Source organism: Meleagris gallopavo, chromosome 3 (genome assembly GCF_905368555.1).
Source record: "Meleagris gallopavo chromosome 3, MGAL_WU_HG_1.1, whole genome shotgun sequence".
Classification (NCBI taxonomy): domain Eukaryota; kingdom Metazoa; phylum Chordata; class Aves; order Galliformes; family Phasianidae; genus Meleagris; species Meleagris gallopavo.
The window spans coordinates 90,659,191-90,675,907 of NC_139406.1; the positions used below are offsets into that span (position 1 = coordinate 90,659,191).

A 16,717-nucleotide genomic window follows, 5' to 3' on the forward strand; every position below is an offset into this window, starting at 1 on the left:
TGGAGAGGAGAGGATGGCATCAGGACCAGTGCTGGTTTCATGGCATGCACGATCATGGCTGGTTTCGTGGACTACAATGGTGAATTATTGTTGAGGATATGGTCAGCAAATAGAGCTGGACTGTCTTCTCATTCCCGGATGGCCACTGGCTTCCACGAGTTGAAGCATTGAGCTATGTAGCAAGGAACAGCAAAGTATCATCCCTAAGTGCACCTTATCTGAATCATGGAATCACTGAATGACTTGGGTTGGAGAGGACCTTGAAAGTCATTTAGTTCCAACCCCACTGCTGTGAGCAGGGTTGCTGCTCACCAGATCAGGCTGCACAGGATCCCATCCAAACTGGCTTTTGATACTTCCAGGGATGGGGCATCTGCACCTCTCTGGGCAGCCTGTTCCAGTGCCTCATTACCCTCTGAGGAAAGACTTTCTTCCTAACATCTATCATAATTTTCTCTTCTTTTCATTTAAAGACATTCCCCCTTGTTCTGTCACTATCAGATCGTGTAAAGTGTCAGTCCCCTTCCTGCTTGTAAGCTCCATTCAAGTAGTGAAGGGTTGCAATGAGGTGTCCCCAGAGCCTTCTCTTCTCTAAGCTAAACAATGCCAAGAGAGGGATAAGGTGCATTGATGGGGCTGTTTACATTGGAGTTCTTTCACCCTAATGTTACTAAAATCCACAGCAGTGCCCTGACTCCTATATCCAGTATTCAGATGAAGATCTGTCTGATTCTATGATATGAAAGCAGAGAAGATACTTCTGAATCTGATACTGCCATACTGGCCTCGACTTGATCACGGCTATTTATGTTGGGGTTAGGATAACATTAACGCAAGCAGGGCTTGTGATCTTCAGACCTTCAGAGGCAGGAAGCAATACTGGACTATGCAAGAAGACGTTATTTTTTTGTGGTGAAACTGACTTAAAAATTCCTATCTTTGTTCCTTTCCTTTTGAGCCTACATTGAAGTTTGAGTTTCTCCTCCCTTTTGACATTAAGACTGCTTCTTGGCAATGCTGGATTACTGAATTGATGTGGATATCTTTTTTGCTGTGAGTTTTGAAATTCTAGGGAGAGGGGTTACACAGCAAGTTATTTTACCTTTGGAACTGAATGAGGAAAGATAGCAGCATGTGAGCCATGCAATATATATGGTGTTTAATTCATCCATTTTGAGATCTCACATCCAAGATAAACCCGAACTAGATTCATACCAGTGCCCAGCTTTGTAACTTGAATCAGAAGCTGAGCATCATGGCTTTACCACCAAGCAAACCTCCTTTGTTATTATTCACTGAGTTGATGCCTATCAGTCAAGAACAGAGATCTGGACTGTTCTTAGAGGGCAGCATGTCTAAACATGCAGATGCAGAGAAGTGAGACATAGCATCCCCACATAACTGGTGGTTACAGTGGAATGAAGAGCATGGGTGTGTTTCAGCTGGAGATACTGTGAGCATCTCAAATAATGTGTGGTGTGCTTAGATGAAAATTCAGCCAGTTAAATTGCTTCTTAGCCTCCAAAGGGCAGTGCTGTTTTGGTCCCTGATGGCTGTAACATGAAATCAGTCACCTACGCCCATGGAGATGCCCACAATTAAGAGTCACAAACCTCCAACTGCCTCCTTTTCTCAATGGCTTTCCAAATGCTTCCTTTGAGGTCACATAGGGAGGTTGTGGTGGAGATGGGGAACGCCTCTGGATCACCTGACTCCTGGGCTGGCAAGCCAGCTCCTGTTTGCTCATGCCTGTGTGCTGACAACACCACCTCGTGTCCCCGCCTCATAGGGAATCATAGAGTCATTAAGGTTTGGTAAAGATCTCTAGAATCACCTCAGAGGTGCTTCAGGGTTGCAGGTCAATGACAAGAACATAAAATAATAGCAGTGACAAAATTACTCTTCTAATTGACAGAAGAGTCACAACAATTACTATTGTACTAGTACTGACATTCATAACAATGACAGTAATAGTAGTTATTCAAATTGACAGGTAGCTAATTTTGATCCTCCAACATATTGATTATAATTTCTGCTATTAGTTCTGCTATTACATTCAGAAGGCTACAAAGAAAAGGCTCAGCTTGAGTCAGACTGTTGAAAAAGAGTGATCTGCTGCACATCTGTCTGCAAAGATGCTCAAGGTTATTTCTAAGAAGAGAAGAAGTCATAGAATGGGCAAATTCTAGAAGCGGAAGAGATGCACATATGTGTAATTTCCAGGTTTGGGAGCTAAAACAGGAATATAAGGAATATTTGGAGTGCATTAGAATTAGAGACAGAGGTAGTGGTCAAGGGTTGGCAATTGGTAGTGCATCAAAGAGACAGTACTCAATGGCATTTGTCATGTTCACCATAATGTTTTCTCAGCTGAATTTCCAACTCTGTGCTACAGCTTTGTGTGTCACTGTCTGCATCTACAGAGCATCCTGATCAGACAGCAGTACATGGACAGATATGAAGATTGTCCCCTGGGTGGTCAATATATCTGCACTGCAAGGTGGGAGTTTCATGGGGCTCGGGGGAATTACACCCACTTTCTGATGATAAAGATGAATTTTAGCATTTCTCAAGTACTTTTTTTTTTTTTTGTTATCTATGTTTGAGAGACTGCAACTTGTGAAATAATGGTATTTTAGTACAAAATTAGGACGTCAAAATTGAGCCTCAAGCAGAAAAAAGAATCTCTCTTTCATCCTCCTCTGTATCACCTGCCACAAATACTTTCTCCTCGAAAAAAAATCCAAAAACATTTGGAGTACTGTTCCAGCATGGAATAAAGTCAGATTCAGAAAATTACATGTGGGGGCAACAGCAGCTCCTATCCACATGGTTTGGCAGGATTGCAGGCACACTCTGCACACGTCTCTGTGTTCCCATAGTATGCAATACTATGAATGAGAAGTAACAGCCTCAAGTTGTGCTAGGAGGGGGTTCAGGTTGGATATTAGGAAAAAATTATTTACAGAAAGAGTGGCCAAGCATTGGAACAGGCCGCCCAGAGAAGTGATGGAGTCTCTGTCCTTGGCGGTAGTCAAGAATGTAGATGTGGCAGTGAGAGACATTGTTTAGTGGGCATAAATACGATGGTTTGATGGTCGGACTTGATGATCTTAGAGCTCTTTTGCAACCTTAATGATTCTATGATTTCGTTATATAGATGATGCTCCTTGCATTACAGGAGCAAGAACAGAGATGGAGAATTATCAGGCTTGGGATAACAGGGCAACTTTAGCCACAGCAAAGGGCAAGGGCAAGGGTTTTCTAAGTCTTCATTAGCAGGGCAACAGATCCTGCAGGTAACAGAGGAGTCATGACTGTTCCCCTAATGTGACCCTGCTTGATGTTCTCTCATCAGTATTTTTAACCCTGGTGCTTTGGAAACTGAGTGCTCCTGACCCATATTTAATTGTTTGTGGATTATGCCAGCTCTGGGATTGATTCTGCAACCCAGCAACACTGCAGCTTGCAAGCAACTCTACTGACATCTGCCATGTACTGCTTCGCATCCTGAAGTTGGCTGAACTTCCTGAACTTGGCTAGCACTGGGGGAAGGACTGGAGGTGAAGGGAAGCAACCTCAGTTCTGATATCTGATTACCCTGATGGGTAATCAGAGTGTTTGGGGGCTTATTTTCACCAGGCTTGCTGCTTGCTGTCACTAATTCATCACTTCATCCACAGGATGCTCACACCACTGCCATGCATGCTGACCTTGGTAGGTTGGCCAACATCTCTGATGATGACACATAGTAATTTGCTTCTGAAGGGAACATGGGTTGGTTTTGAGTATAACAGGACTGGATGTTGCTGTAGGACTGAAGGGAGGAGATAAGGTCTTACAGGCCTCCTTGGGATGGGAGAGAAAGTGTGTGTGGTCTGCTAAATGCTGCTGGAAGGAGGAAGGGAGAATTGTTGCTGTCTTAGTGCTCTCCAAGATAAATCTACACCGATGCACTATCAGCTAAGAGAAATGCTTCTCTTGGGACAGCTCAGTGTGATCATGCAACTCTGGCTCAGTGTGTGTTGCTTGGCTGATGCACTATAATGATTAAAACCTTACAGCTGTTTCTAGCTGAGGGATCTGAAGACCGATAACCTGAATTTGCTGATCCTGCAGTATTTCCCACAGGAGGCTGGAACTGTTAGAAATGTCTCAGATGCACTATGCTGCTGAGCACATATGTTACATTTCGAAGCTACCATCAAGCAGTCAGCAAATCTTTGCCTGTCTGAATAGCACTGTTTCTGAGCAATGCCATTCTCCTCTATTTGTGCATGTTTTAATTGGATGGTGGAAGGCACAACAGTCTGTTGGTCACAGACTTGCTCTCTGTGGGCCTGAAGTGGACAAGGGACAGAGCAGGTTGTTTTAGTTGTAATCTATGTGTGTGGATTCCTGTGTGACAGTGTCTTCCCCTCTTTTGAAGGTGGGGTTATGCTATCAGCAGAAGGCATTTGGTATTTGTTAGAAATGTTGAGACTGGCAAGAATGGATGAAAATCAGTGTGGAAGCACCAGAAAGGACCAATAGTGGGAAGGCTGTATAAATGATAGGTGTAAATGGCCCCTAATGAGCAAATTGATAAAATCCCAGCATTATGTTCACTGTCACAAGACACTCAGACTTGAAGATTAATGCCAATGAGTAAATTCTGGTGACTCATAGAAGTGGGACAGTATGGTGACACCTAGCACAGACAGCTCCTCCAGGTACAAAAGGGTACATCCAAACTCAGCTCATTGTCTCCAAATGGGGAGAAACCCAAGAAATGTGATGAAGATTTGTCAGTCATTGTCCCTTGTGTCTGGAGCAGAGAAAAGCTGAAGGGCTTTGGAATGCCCATGGCCTGAAATGTGACGTTCAACAATATCCCAAGAGGGTGTAAGGACAGGAAGAAGCCTCACTCATTCACATTTCTGTAGCCAGCGAAAAGCATTCCTTGGATTTAAAATTGGAGTTGAAATTGTCTTTCCTCTGAGTCACTCCTGAAATCTCTCCCATTGCTATTTGTCAGATGCAATCACACCAGAAATAGCAAGTAGTGGCAGAAGCAGCATCTGTGGCCCAGGGAATACAGTGTAGACTTCATAAAAATGGTGCCTGTAATGTGCCCAACTGATGCAGAATTAATCAGGTTTAAAAAAAGAACACGACTTTTGCACCCTGGGGGACTGTTGCTAAAAAATCCTGCCTACGCAGATCTTCCCATCCTGCTCTTTGACATAACTTCTAAAGGAAATAAATGAGTTTATCTACCACATTGCCTGGAGACCTTTCACATGGAAATAGTGGGATTAAGGAGATTAAGATTTAGCTTCAACTTGGATAAAGAACAACAAAGAAGAATGATTAACACATGAAATGATTCTCAGGCATTAGATCTGAAGTCCAGTCTCTGTATACTGCCTCAAGTGACAGCTTTTCTGTTGTGTTCATTGCTGTCACATCTGATCCCATAAGAGAAGAGGAGTAAACCAATTGGTTCCACAGTGGAGTGGGTTGGCTCTAAAACACCCATGAGCTTGGTTATGGAAGAGGGAGAAGGCATGGAAAAAGAAAAAGGAGACTGGTAAGATTTCAGGGATGAATGTAGGGAAAACTCCCTCTGAGGAAGGCAAGAAAGCACGGAGAACACAGATAAGGAGATAGAAAGCAGAAGCTAAGAATTGAAGTATGGATTTGAGGAAAGTAGGAGGGAGAAGGTAGGAGGCCATGGGCTTGGTGAGGACCTGCTAGGGCAGAGCACAAAACTGCAGGAGGAGACAGGTGTGAAGTTGGATGCTTCACGTATTGGTGGGCCGCCCATAGGGAGTGAGAAGTGGCCACAGAATCATGTGCATTATTACAGGTGTGGTCCAGATAGCAGATGGGGAGTGTGGAGTTAAGGAAGTGAAGGATGTGAGTCATGAAGATGCAGGTGAAAGGGTGTGTGTTGGGAGAGATTGATGCAGAGCCTAGAAATACTGCCTAAAACTTGGGCAGCAATTGCATAGCTGGCTGGGAGGAAGGCAGGGAGATTTCTGCATCACAGCCTTCAGCTCAGGTAGGCTCTGGGGTGGTCAGGTGTTGGGACAACTCAGCCTGAAGACTCCAAAGCAAGGCCTGCAGTTAGGATTCAAGCTTTAAATGCTCTGCTGGATTGTTAGAAGTCCTTAGGTTCCTCTGGGCCATGTGTGTCTCTCTTAAAACAGACTTGGCTTCCAGCAGTCTGGCGATCTTTCTGATCTCTCACTTGGAGTACACTGCAGTTGGGCCTTGGAGCTGAAGTTAACTGGAAAGATGTTACTGTCCTGATCAGTGACCACCACATTTCCTGAGGGAGACTCCTACCTATCTTGGACCTGCATGAACCATAATGACATGAAAGTGAACAATGCAAACAAGCATGTGATGTCTGTGTGTGAAAGCAGAAGTATTCAGCCTCACAAGACTCTGACACTGCAACCAGGCACTGGTTTCCTCTTTAGCTAGGGCAAGCTTTTTCCAACCTCAGTAGCAGAGGTGGTCTCTTCATGTCACTCTGTAAGCTTTAGAGATTCATTACCATCAAGATTCTTTTGTTGTCAGTATGAAGGCACCTTTTGGAGCTGGAATTTCTGCTCCTGCATCATCTTTTCTTTAGAATTTGGATCATGAGGCTTTCAGAAAGCCTGGATCATCCTTCCTTCAGAGCCTGGATCACGAGGCCAAGCCACCAAATGAACACATCCTGGGGATGGGAGCTCCTGTTTGGCCTATGGTGTTGTGATTCTGACTGACTGAAAGAGAAGTTAGATCTTCTGCCAGTAAAAGGAAGCTGTCAAGCAGGGGAATTAGAGATCTTGGAAAGGCAGGGGACATGTTGGCAATGAGCAGAGGCAGTAAATACAACACTGGACTCTTTTAGCCTTGTGAATGCTTTCAGATTTTCCCTGCATACAGGGTCATGCCTTCCCCATGTACAGGACCAGTCTTCCTTGGTCTTGAATGTAGGCATTATGGTCTCAAATCTAGTGGCTGTGTAGCCCCCATGTTCAACAGACTGGACCTACCTGTGCCTTCATTTTCTGGACTGATGGGGGTAAGGAGAAAGGGGTTTGCTCAGTGGGACTCACAGATCAATTTTTTTTCCTGAGCAGATGGTACAGGACAATGTACTTCAAAATCCAATTTTTGAAGTGTATATCTTCCCATGTCAGGCTGACTTTTCCCTATGAGGACAAGGTAAATTGTAGGACCAAATGTGCAGTCTTTATTGAGGTTTTCAAGACCAGGCTGAGTAAAGCCCTGAGTAACGTAGCCTAACTCCCATAGTGGTGTTTGCACTGAGGAGGAGGTTGGGCCTGGGTGGTGACATACTGGTGACAAAATGGTAGGATGCTCAGTTTTCCCAAAGAGATGCCATTCACTAACTCTAGGTCACCATTGACATTGGTGACCTGAAGCAGCTGCCCTACTTGATTGGTGCAAAGTCAAGGCCTTGTGGTACCAAAAAGCTTAATAGCACGTTAACATGATATCTAGGCTTAGCCCTCCTCAGCATGGCATTTTGCAGTTAGCTGGGCCATAGACAAGTTCAGTTTCTAGACTCACCCCCAAAGCTGGTGTGATCAGGATCGTGTTGGAGGCTGGGGGTCCATATCTAGGAGGGTTGCCTGAATTGCATTCTATGGATGAACTCACAGTTTTGGCTTGAGCTCACAGTGACAGAGGCCTCAGGTGTCCTCTACCCTGTGCTTATTACACACCTATGAAGCAGCAAAGCACTTGGTCTTCCACTTCATGCCCCACTGAACTGGTTGTTGCGTTCAAATTATGTTCCAGGGAAGATGGAGTACCCACCACCACCAGCGGCTTGGTGAGGACAGATCTTCTCAGTGTGATCTATGGAGTCACTCAGCTTTAAGGACATAGAGTGGAATCTCAGTAGGCAGGTAACTGCCTGTTCATTCTGCTTTCTTCAGTGGAAAGAGCAAACACACCTCTCTGCACACAACCAGTATGTGTCACCGATATTTCCACAGGGTAGGTTAAAATTAGAAGCCCTTCTTGCTGACAGAATTGGATGTGAAAACCTCTTGGACTTCTTGTGGGCTTAGTACTATGACTGCTGCAAAACTTGCCTTTTAAAGGAGACTTTACTCTCCCTCTGCAAATCTCAGTGCTTCCTAGTGATTCTAGACTTGCTTCCCCACACAGCTAGTTGCTCTCATGTTGTGGAGTTCAACATGTCTAAGATGAAAAAAGTGTGCGAGGTCAGAAAAGTGCATGAGATCCTGGTTCCAGGTCCTTCATGCCCCTGTATACTTTAAAAGTACTCTGGAGACTGCAGAGAGGTGCAAACCAGCTTGAAGCCTGCTTGCTCTTGGCCTGATCTGCAGGTCACTGCTGGTTTCTTTACATAATAACTTGGTCTCTTTTTGTCCTTCCTGGTATGTTAGATGGGACACAGATGTTTGCTCTGACAATGAGTCATTAAGACAGTGTCAAGAAATCTGGTGTATTTGCAGCTGAATTGGAGAAAGTCAAAGCTTTTATCATGTGTGAAAACAGCAGAGTTCATGTGCTTTTGTGGGAGTATGGGGACAGCCAGACCAATCAGCCCCAGCAAATGAGTACCTCTCCAAGGCCAATACAGTTATAAATTTGCCTGTTCCTGCTGTTTAACATAGTTGAGTCAGGACTTACAATGTGTATTCATGTAAGACAGCTCAATGGGACCTTCCTGGCTTCTAAGGTGTCCAGATGTGATTGCAATAGCAGTTCTAGGTTCACCCCTTGTGTGCATGTGCTGTACTTTTAAATACACAGGCAGAAAGAGACTGAGACTCCTGCTAGAAAAAAACAGTGCTAATGGCTTTTATGATATAGTGGCTTATCTACAGGACCCTGGATATCAGTTTTGCTTACCCTTGACCTTTTAGGGTCTTTCCACTGAAGCTGGGGCACAAGTCTTATGAGAAGCATCTGAGGGAAATGGGAGTGTTTAGTTTGGAGAATAGGAAGTTCAGGGGTGACCTTATCACTGTCTACAGCTGCATGAAAGTAGATCGTGGCCAGATGGGGGTCAGCCTCTTCTCCTACAAAACTAGTGATAGGATGAGAGGGAATGGCTTCAAGTTGTGCCAGGAGTGATTCAGTTTGGATGTCAGAACAATTTCTTCTCCAAAAGAATGGTCAGGCACTTGTACAGACTGCCCAGGGATTTGGTGGAGTCATCGTCCCTGGAGTTGTTCAAGAAATGTTTAGATGTTGTAGTGAGGGACATGATTTAGTGGGAAATATTGGTGATAGGTGGATGGTTGGACTGGATGATCTTGGAGATCTTTTCCAGCCTTGGTGATTCTTTGATTCTGTGATAAGCTGAGCCTGCACCCAGTTTATCCTGGCCACTTTGGGGCAAAGGAGGGAACCTTGTGGCTCACAGGCTGGTCCTGAGGCTGGCCCAGGGTTGTGTGGTGTGGAGGTGCAGCTGGACTGCATGCTTTTCTGGCTCACAGGTGCTGGAAAGAATGGTGGAAGTCCCTACAAGCCCCAAGTTTCAGGACTCAGGAAACAGGGAGAAGGTCCTTGCCTGGGTGAACTGTGATTTATCTCAATAAGAGCAGCTGATAGAGAGCTCCTGTAGGGGATGGAAACAAGTCAAAGTCTAGGCAGTGAGGCCACATCTTATATAGAAAAGGAGCCACTCCCCACCTAAAATACGGGGCAAATTCTGATTTTCCTGGTCCATTGCTGTAGTGCTGTTTAGAAATTGCAGATGTGGTTACTCTTAGAGAAGAACTGGAGCTGCTGGAGCACTTTTTCCTTTTCCAGTTTTAAAAATTAGTAGAAAAGAGCCTCAGGAAGTTTAGGATTTGCATATATTTTAATTTAGAGGGACAAAAAAGGCATGAGCAATGCTATACTCTGTGCTATGAGTGTGCATTGATAGCTCACACTCTTACAGAAGTATTAGGAGATCTGTAGTAAGAAGATAAAGCTGAGGACGCTGTACAAAAAGAAAGGGAGAAATAATGAGTTAAAGCTGCATATGCCTTAGCAGGAGAAAAAAGGAAGTAAAGCAGGACATGCAGGGGTCATCAATATCTGTCTGTAGGTGTCTGTTCATTGCAGGGGAATTGGCCTAGATGATCTCCAAGGGTCCCTTCCTACATAAACAATACTATGATTCTGTGAAAATGGCACATGTCCCTGAGGAATATTTCTGCTCAGCTGTCCTGGAGGAACCGCTACCATAAACCTAAAGAAGGGAAGTTATCACACAACCCAGAAGATACAGGGAAATATTTTCCATGCTGCTTTGGGAGACCAGGAAATTATTTTTGGTCTCTGTAGTACAGTGAGTGTTGGCGGGAGCATGTGCAACAACAGACTTCTCAGCAGCTGCCATTGTATTTGCTCCTATCGACCTTATCACTAATAGGTGCAGGATATGAATTATAACGGTAAAGATGTAATCGGTGAGGCCTGGAGACAGTTCGTCTGCTAGGGACGAGCAGTTGCCATGACAGAGCCTCTCACGTTGCTTCTTTTCAGGCAGAATGGCAGGTAAAACAAGGACTCTGCAGCTTCTGTTGGCTTCAGCATAATGTAGGGGATAAGTGACTTCACTGTTCCCCTGGATGTGGGAGGTGAGGGCATTTTTATGATTGTGAAGGACGAGGAAAGTCACGTTACTGCACTCCTGGTGAAACACTTTGATATTCTGCACAGCACTCAGGCTGGCAGACTTAATGTTATTCTTAGCTATTTCTTATTAAGTCACAACACATGCAGAAGTACAACAGAGGCAGAGGATCCAGATCCTTCCTCATTTACAGCAGCTTGAACACTTGAGGCAGTGCTACATCCATTCATACCAGCTCAAAAAATAGCCCAGCGAATCACTCCAGGGGTTTAAACCTTACAAATCAGCTCATGTGATCAGGACGGTTTTGTAGGGGAAAAACAAGCATCCTATGCATGTAATGACACAAAACTAGCATCTTCCCTATGCTGACTGAGGACTGAGTGACACATATCCTTTTTATAAGCAGGCCAAGGGAGAAAATCTGGCACTAAGCAACATGTGCTTTATATCTGTTAAAGACCCAAAAATCAGTGCAGCTCCTTCTGTCCCAAGGTATAATAAGAGAGCTTGGCCAGGCAGAGACATTGCAGAAGGCTTCTGAAGGTCTTGAGGACACAGATGTTTTCCAGATGCTCCTGCATGGCTCTGATCACAACAATAAGGGTCTGGGAAGGTGTTAGGGAAAGGATTGAGTCTCTGGAAGTTTGTATGAGTGTCTTTTTCTTCCATCCTCCTCCTTCTCTCTGCTGTGAAATCATCTTTAACACAATAGGGACTGTCACTGGCTGTGGGGCCATATAACAGGTTAAGGGAATTGTCCTGGCTGGTGGCTTTCTCTTGTCTCTGTAGCTCTTTTCAGCAAAAGAAAAATAAATGTTGAAGGGAATTGTGAATTTTAGCTCTCGTGCACTTTGGAAGATCTAGGTTTTCCTTTTAACCTAAGAAATGCAGTTCAACTAGATGTATGGACCAGCTAAACAAGTCCCAGAAATCTCACCATGTCTTCTGCCAAGACTCCAGAGTGTTTCACAAACATCATAAGACCTTAAGGAGGTTGGACCACTGTTCTTCCAGGAGAGACAAAAGAGGGTTTTGTCTGGCTAGTGTCTGAGCAGGCATCTGCTGCAGCTCAACTGTGCTCTCCTTTACTCCAGGTTTCTGCCACCTCCTCCAGCCATCATTCACTTTTATGGACTACTCGGATTTGCTCAGTGGATGTTAACCCCACAAGAGGAGCCTGAAGGCTGGTATCTTGTTTCCTACGTTTCCTATGTAAACAAACTTCCACCTTTGGCTCGTGTCTGAGTTCCTCTAGCCAGATCCTAAGGAAGCCTTGGAGCCTTGCCGAGGTTTTGAAGTTTTGTAACACATCACTGTTGAAGGCAAGGCTGTCCTTCTGCAGAGCTTCACGGAGTGAAGCATGGTAATGCATGAAACAACAAGGCAAAGTCTTGGAGATGTGGGAAATACAGAATCACAGAATCATTAAGGTTGGAAAAGACCACTAAGATCATCTGGTCCAACTATCAACCCATCACTACTGTGGCCCACTAAGCCACATCCCTCAGTACTACTAAAAAAGCAATGGGGAAGGACTTGGCATGCGTTTATTTGGCTGCATTAAGGCTCTGTGATTTTCCATGTGTGCTTTCTTACATGCACAAAATCTCAGTAAAAGATCACTGCCAGTTTTAGGACACTATAGAAGACATTTGACCACAATAAACATCACAGCTATATTTTGCAAGAGTAAAGCATTGTTGACATTGCTATTTGCACAGAAACCCTGAATGTTAACCATTAATTCATTCCTCTGCATGATCTGCTCTCGCTAGTGCATCCAGTGCCAGAAACACCTGCACACCAATGTTTGTATTGCTGGATCAAATTGCTTTTATGGTTTGTGATAACAGGATTGTTCATGTCCTGTGGAACATATCAAACCTCATCAAAGTCAGGAAATGAGTAGAAGAATGGGTGACCTGACATGTGGGTTCTCACTCCATTCCCAATCCACCGCAAGAAGAGATGCTCAGTGCTAACAGTCACAGTAGCAGGAATGACAAATTCATGGTCTTTCACACTGGAAACATGCTCTTAGAGGAGACCTCTTTTTGTTTTAATGAGGGCAGATAGTCCACAGAGCAAACACAGAGAGGGATCGAGTGTTCTTGAGCAGATTTCCATCCCTTGCAGCACAGAGGAAGAAATGTTCTATGCTTTGTCTAGTTTCGGTTGCCTCTACTGACCTGCAGATGAGTCAAGATGTATAAGTTAGATAGAGGTTTGCATCTTGTAATACTATGCTCCCAAAGACCATAAAAATATCTTAAAATAGTACTCAAGGTCTTTGAAAACTTCACTGTTTGGATCTGATCTAGCAAGTGCCATTAGACTCTCCTCAATATCATGATGCAACATGGGACAATGCCAAGAGCAGAATTTATAAAACAAACTGCATCAACAGCTCCTGGCCTGTGCCTAGTTGCAATGAGTCACACTGCCAGGATCTCTGGAGCATAAATCTGCTGATTTATTTCAATCTGCCTTTTTCTCCCATTGGGTAAGGCAGTAGGCACTAACTGGCCAGAACCAGATCCTGATGATCTCTGTGCCTCAAAATGCTGAAAATGATGAGGGTGAAGGGGACAATCTGCAAGTATTGTAACGCCCAGCTATACTGACCACCTGTTATGAGAATATGTCCTCTCTTCAAGGACAAGTTCTGTGCTTTGAGGTGCTTGTGAACAGCATGACTTAATGTAGACTGAATCTGAGCTTTGCAGCAACACAGCAGACTCTTATTTTTATTTCTACTGCCTTAGCTGTCTATAAATATAATACCTATACATCTTGTCCCGTTGTGCTTTAAGAGGCTGTCAGAAACACACTTCAGCAATTTTCTGTGGAAATAGGAAGAAGGAAGGGAAGCAGCTCGTAAATGCTCATATATGCCCATTGTCTGGATAAACTTTATGTGCAGTATGAGCTAAAAACTCAAACGCAAATTTATGGTGCTTGATCTAGTGCCAAAGAAAAGCTCGATTTCAATTGCTTCAAGGCGCGTCTGTGTAGACACAGGCAATTTGAGGTTAACTGTGATGAAGCCACTGCTAATTTTACTGATTGGTTATAACCTTGGGCGGACTTGAACCTTCTCCCAGAAGTAGAATGTCAGCTGAAACACAACTGGCTGCCTGTATTGCAGCAGAAGGGAGAACTCTCCAAGCAAACTACTTTGACTGGGAGGACCATGGGTGCCTTGAGATGAATGCATTAAGGCTTCCGTCAGACAAAGCGTATGCTCGGTTTAATGAAAACTAGGCTTTTATGGAGATACAGATCAGCCTGGAAGTTCCTGAGAATCCAAAGTTTTCAGCCTGTGGAAAATATGTTCTGTACATACAAGCAAAGGCATAATTTACACTTAAAAAAAAAATACAGTATCTTCTTCTACCTTACTGTGAGCTTCCTTTCACATGCTTGATAGTCCTCCAGCAGGCATCCACTGTGCTTCCTACATATAAAGCTATGCATTGTTGGGTCCTGTATTGCCAGCAGGCAAAATCATTTGGGATGCAGCCAGTCTTCCTCACAAAAGCCACTTGTGCTTTTTCCTCTTCCTGACTTCAGCTGTTGAGGCTGAGTTGGATCTTGGATCCTCTGGGAGTGCAGGAGCTGATATTTTTATCAATTCCCACCTCATTTCTGTCTGTACAAATGACAGGCAAAGAGGTTCAAATGAAGGCTGATCTAAGATGTCCTACTCCATGACTGTCTGAGCTGCTAGCATTCTCCATCATTTTACAGGCTCCTGTTGGCCTGTATCAGCTCCTTTCCCTGGATGGGTGGAGCTGTATTTGCCCTGCTCATATGTCTCTCTGCTCTCCTGTACTATTGCTTTGGTATCAACACAGATCTAAAAGGTTACACTCAGATGGGTGTGATTAAGAAGAGGATTAGGTGGATCCCATTATAGCAAATGCAGAGGAAGAAAGATATAGTCAATACTTACATTGAAATTATCTCTAGCTAGGATGTAGACAGCACCCTACAAATACTATCCATGTTAATCCTTCCTGATGGGGCTTTCAGACTTTGCTCTTCTGAAACCATACTAACCTAAAGCAGCAATCTTCAGGATGCAAAAACACTTCGCTTAAAGGGAAAAGGGGGCAATTTCTGGAGTTGCCTGGCTTTTGTGTGCAACTGTTTCTGACTGTGATGCATCACCACTTTTTTCTGCATTGACTTGTCACTCAGGTCAAATCTCCAGCCAGGCGAGTTCCTAGCCTCTGTAGGTTGGGTTGTAGAAGAGGCTGCTTATGTCAGAGCCTTGCACTGCTTTAGGCTTGTGTGAATTGCTGTGTCACCATTTCACCGTGGCTCCGTGTTTTGAAATAGACAGCTGCCGCTTCTTCTCTTGTTTTATTTGGAGCAGAGCAGTGGAGAGTCGTTATGGGCCATTTTCAATGTTCTTCCTGTGTGGCAATTTGCCAGAAAACAAGATGAATCACAGGCAAGTTCCATGCCCTGTCTGTGTGAGTGTGAAGGGAAGGCACCAGTACTACTGGTGATTGTCTCTCTGAGCAGCCCACTGAATTCTGCATTTCATGGGGCTGAAGGCTGGGATGGCCTCCTCGTCCTTTGGGTCCTACTTAAAGAGGGATGAGCTACTCTGTTCTGCTCTGCCAGCTGGTAGCAAAACCTGTTAGGTCTGCCTGACCTGTCAAATTGTTAGGCTTCAAAGGGATTAGGAAAGGAACGTCATAAAATGTTCCCAGCATAGGGATGCCTCGTGGCCTTGCAGCAGGCTGTGTGTCATGGGGAGAGGCATGTGCAATCAGGGTAGAGAGAACATAATAGGAATATTTGCTCCCTTGCTGCATTCTAAGCCATGAAGGTTTCTATGCCTAAGAGAAACCAAGGAGGAATTAAGCACTAGGGGTTACCTGCTGGTTCCCAGAGTCTTGCACACAGTCTCAGGGAGTTTGGATGTTCCTTTGATGACCAGGAAAACTAGGGATCTATTTTGTGAGAAGAACATATGTCAGGCAAGGCTGAAAGATCCTCTTTGTAAGCACACTGGTGCATGGGAGGTATTTATGTTAAAAGAGTACTAATGGAGGATAAATGGGAATATACAGGACATAAACGTATTTGGCTGAGGAGGGACAATAATACTCATAAGCTTCAAATGAAAGGTTTCCAAAGACAGGTACCAAACCTCAGGTGGAACTGAGGAAGAGATGGCACAGGAGAGGTGCCAACCTACAGGCAGAGGTGGAAAGTGGTTGAAAGAGGGTGTGAGATTTGCTGATCCACAGGAGAGCATTGGAAGGGGATGACTGCCACTGTTCTCACTTATATACTGTTTTCATGGCGTGGAATTGTTTCCATGTTTCAGGGTTTCTGCTAGGAGGAAGGAAACCTTTCCTGCTCAATGCAGAACCCTGGCTTTGCATTTTATTTATTTTGGGGGCTCTTCTCTTTCTCTTCCCTGGGTCAGCCTGAGTTAAAACAGCATGCTAGGGGCAGGGCAAGCACTCCACTTGTGCTTTTAGGAGAGAGAAATGTTCTGAATGGTCTACACACCCAAAATGTATCCCAGAGTCATATCTAATGTCAGAGAGGAACTGGGCTGGGTCCTTCCTTCTATGTAATGCCAAGGGTGACATCATCTGACAGGGACCTTGGCAACACACTTGCTATCTCCTGCCTTTTTGTGATGGTGGCATATTGGAAGCTTTTAGCCCTTTGTCACTGAAGTGTCTTCTTGACTGTGAACTGCTTGGGATGTTGAATTGTTTTTTCATTGCATATGGAGAGCTGTGGTGGATAAAGGCTTTCAATTCTTTGAAAGCTTCCTGGGGGAGCTTTCAGTCATACAGCTAATGCCTGGGGAAAATGCACAAGGTGACCTAGGTGGCTGGTGTGGAGATGCACTCCAAAGTAAATGGTTTACAGAATTGATTCGTGGTGACTTATTTTCATCAGAACTGTTTCCTTCTTTAATGGCTTGGTAATCCAAAAGAAATTCTTCAGAGTGTCTGGTATGATGCTATGTTTTGCTTCTACAAGAAAAAACAATGCAGATAACAAACCAATGTTTATAGTTGCTGCTAAGCAGTGTTGCACTGAGCCATGGCCATTCCCAGCGAA

At 44.4% G+C, this 16,717-nt stretch overlaps 1 long non-coding RNA gene across 6 annotated transcripts in view; it reads left to right on the forward strand.

Moving 5' to 3' along the window:
- The window catches only part of LOC146544808 (uncharacterized), a 95,862-nt gene that overhangs the window by 36,556 nt on the left and 42,589 nt on the right, over nt 1-16,717 (forward strand). For 2 of the 6 annotated variants that reach the window (XR_014882742.1, XR_014882743.1), the window contains one exon: nt 7,807-8,007. The exons of the other annotated variants lie outside the window; for them this stretch is intronic. This is a non-coding gene — a long non-coding RNA (uncharacterized LOC146544808). The remainder of the gene's footprint in view (nt 1-7,806; nt 8,008-16,717) is intronic. 6 annotated transcript variants of the gene reach the window in all.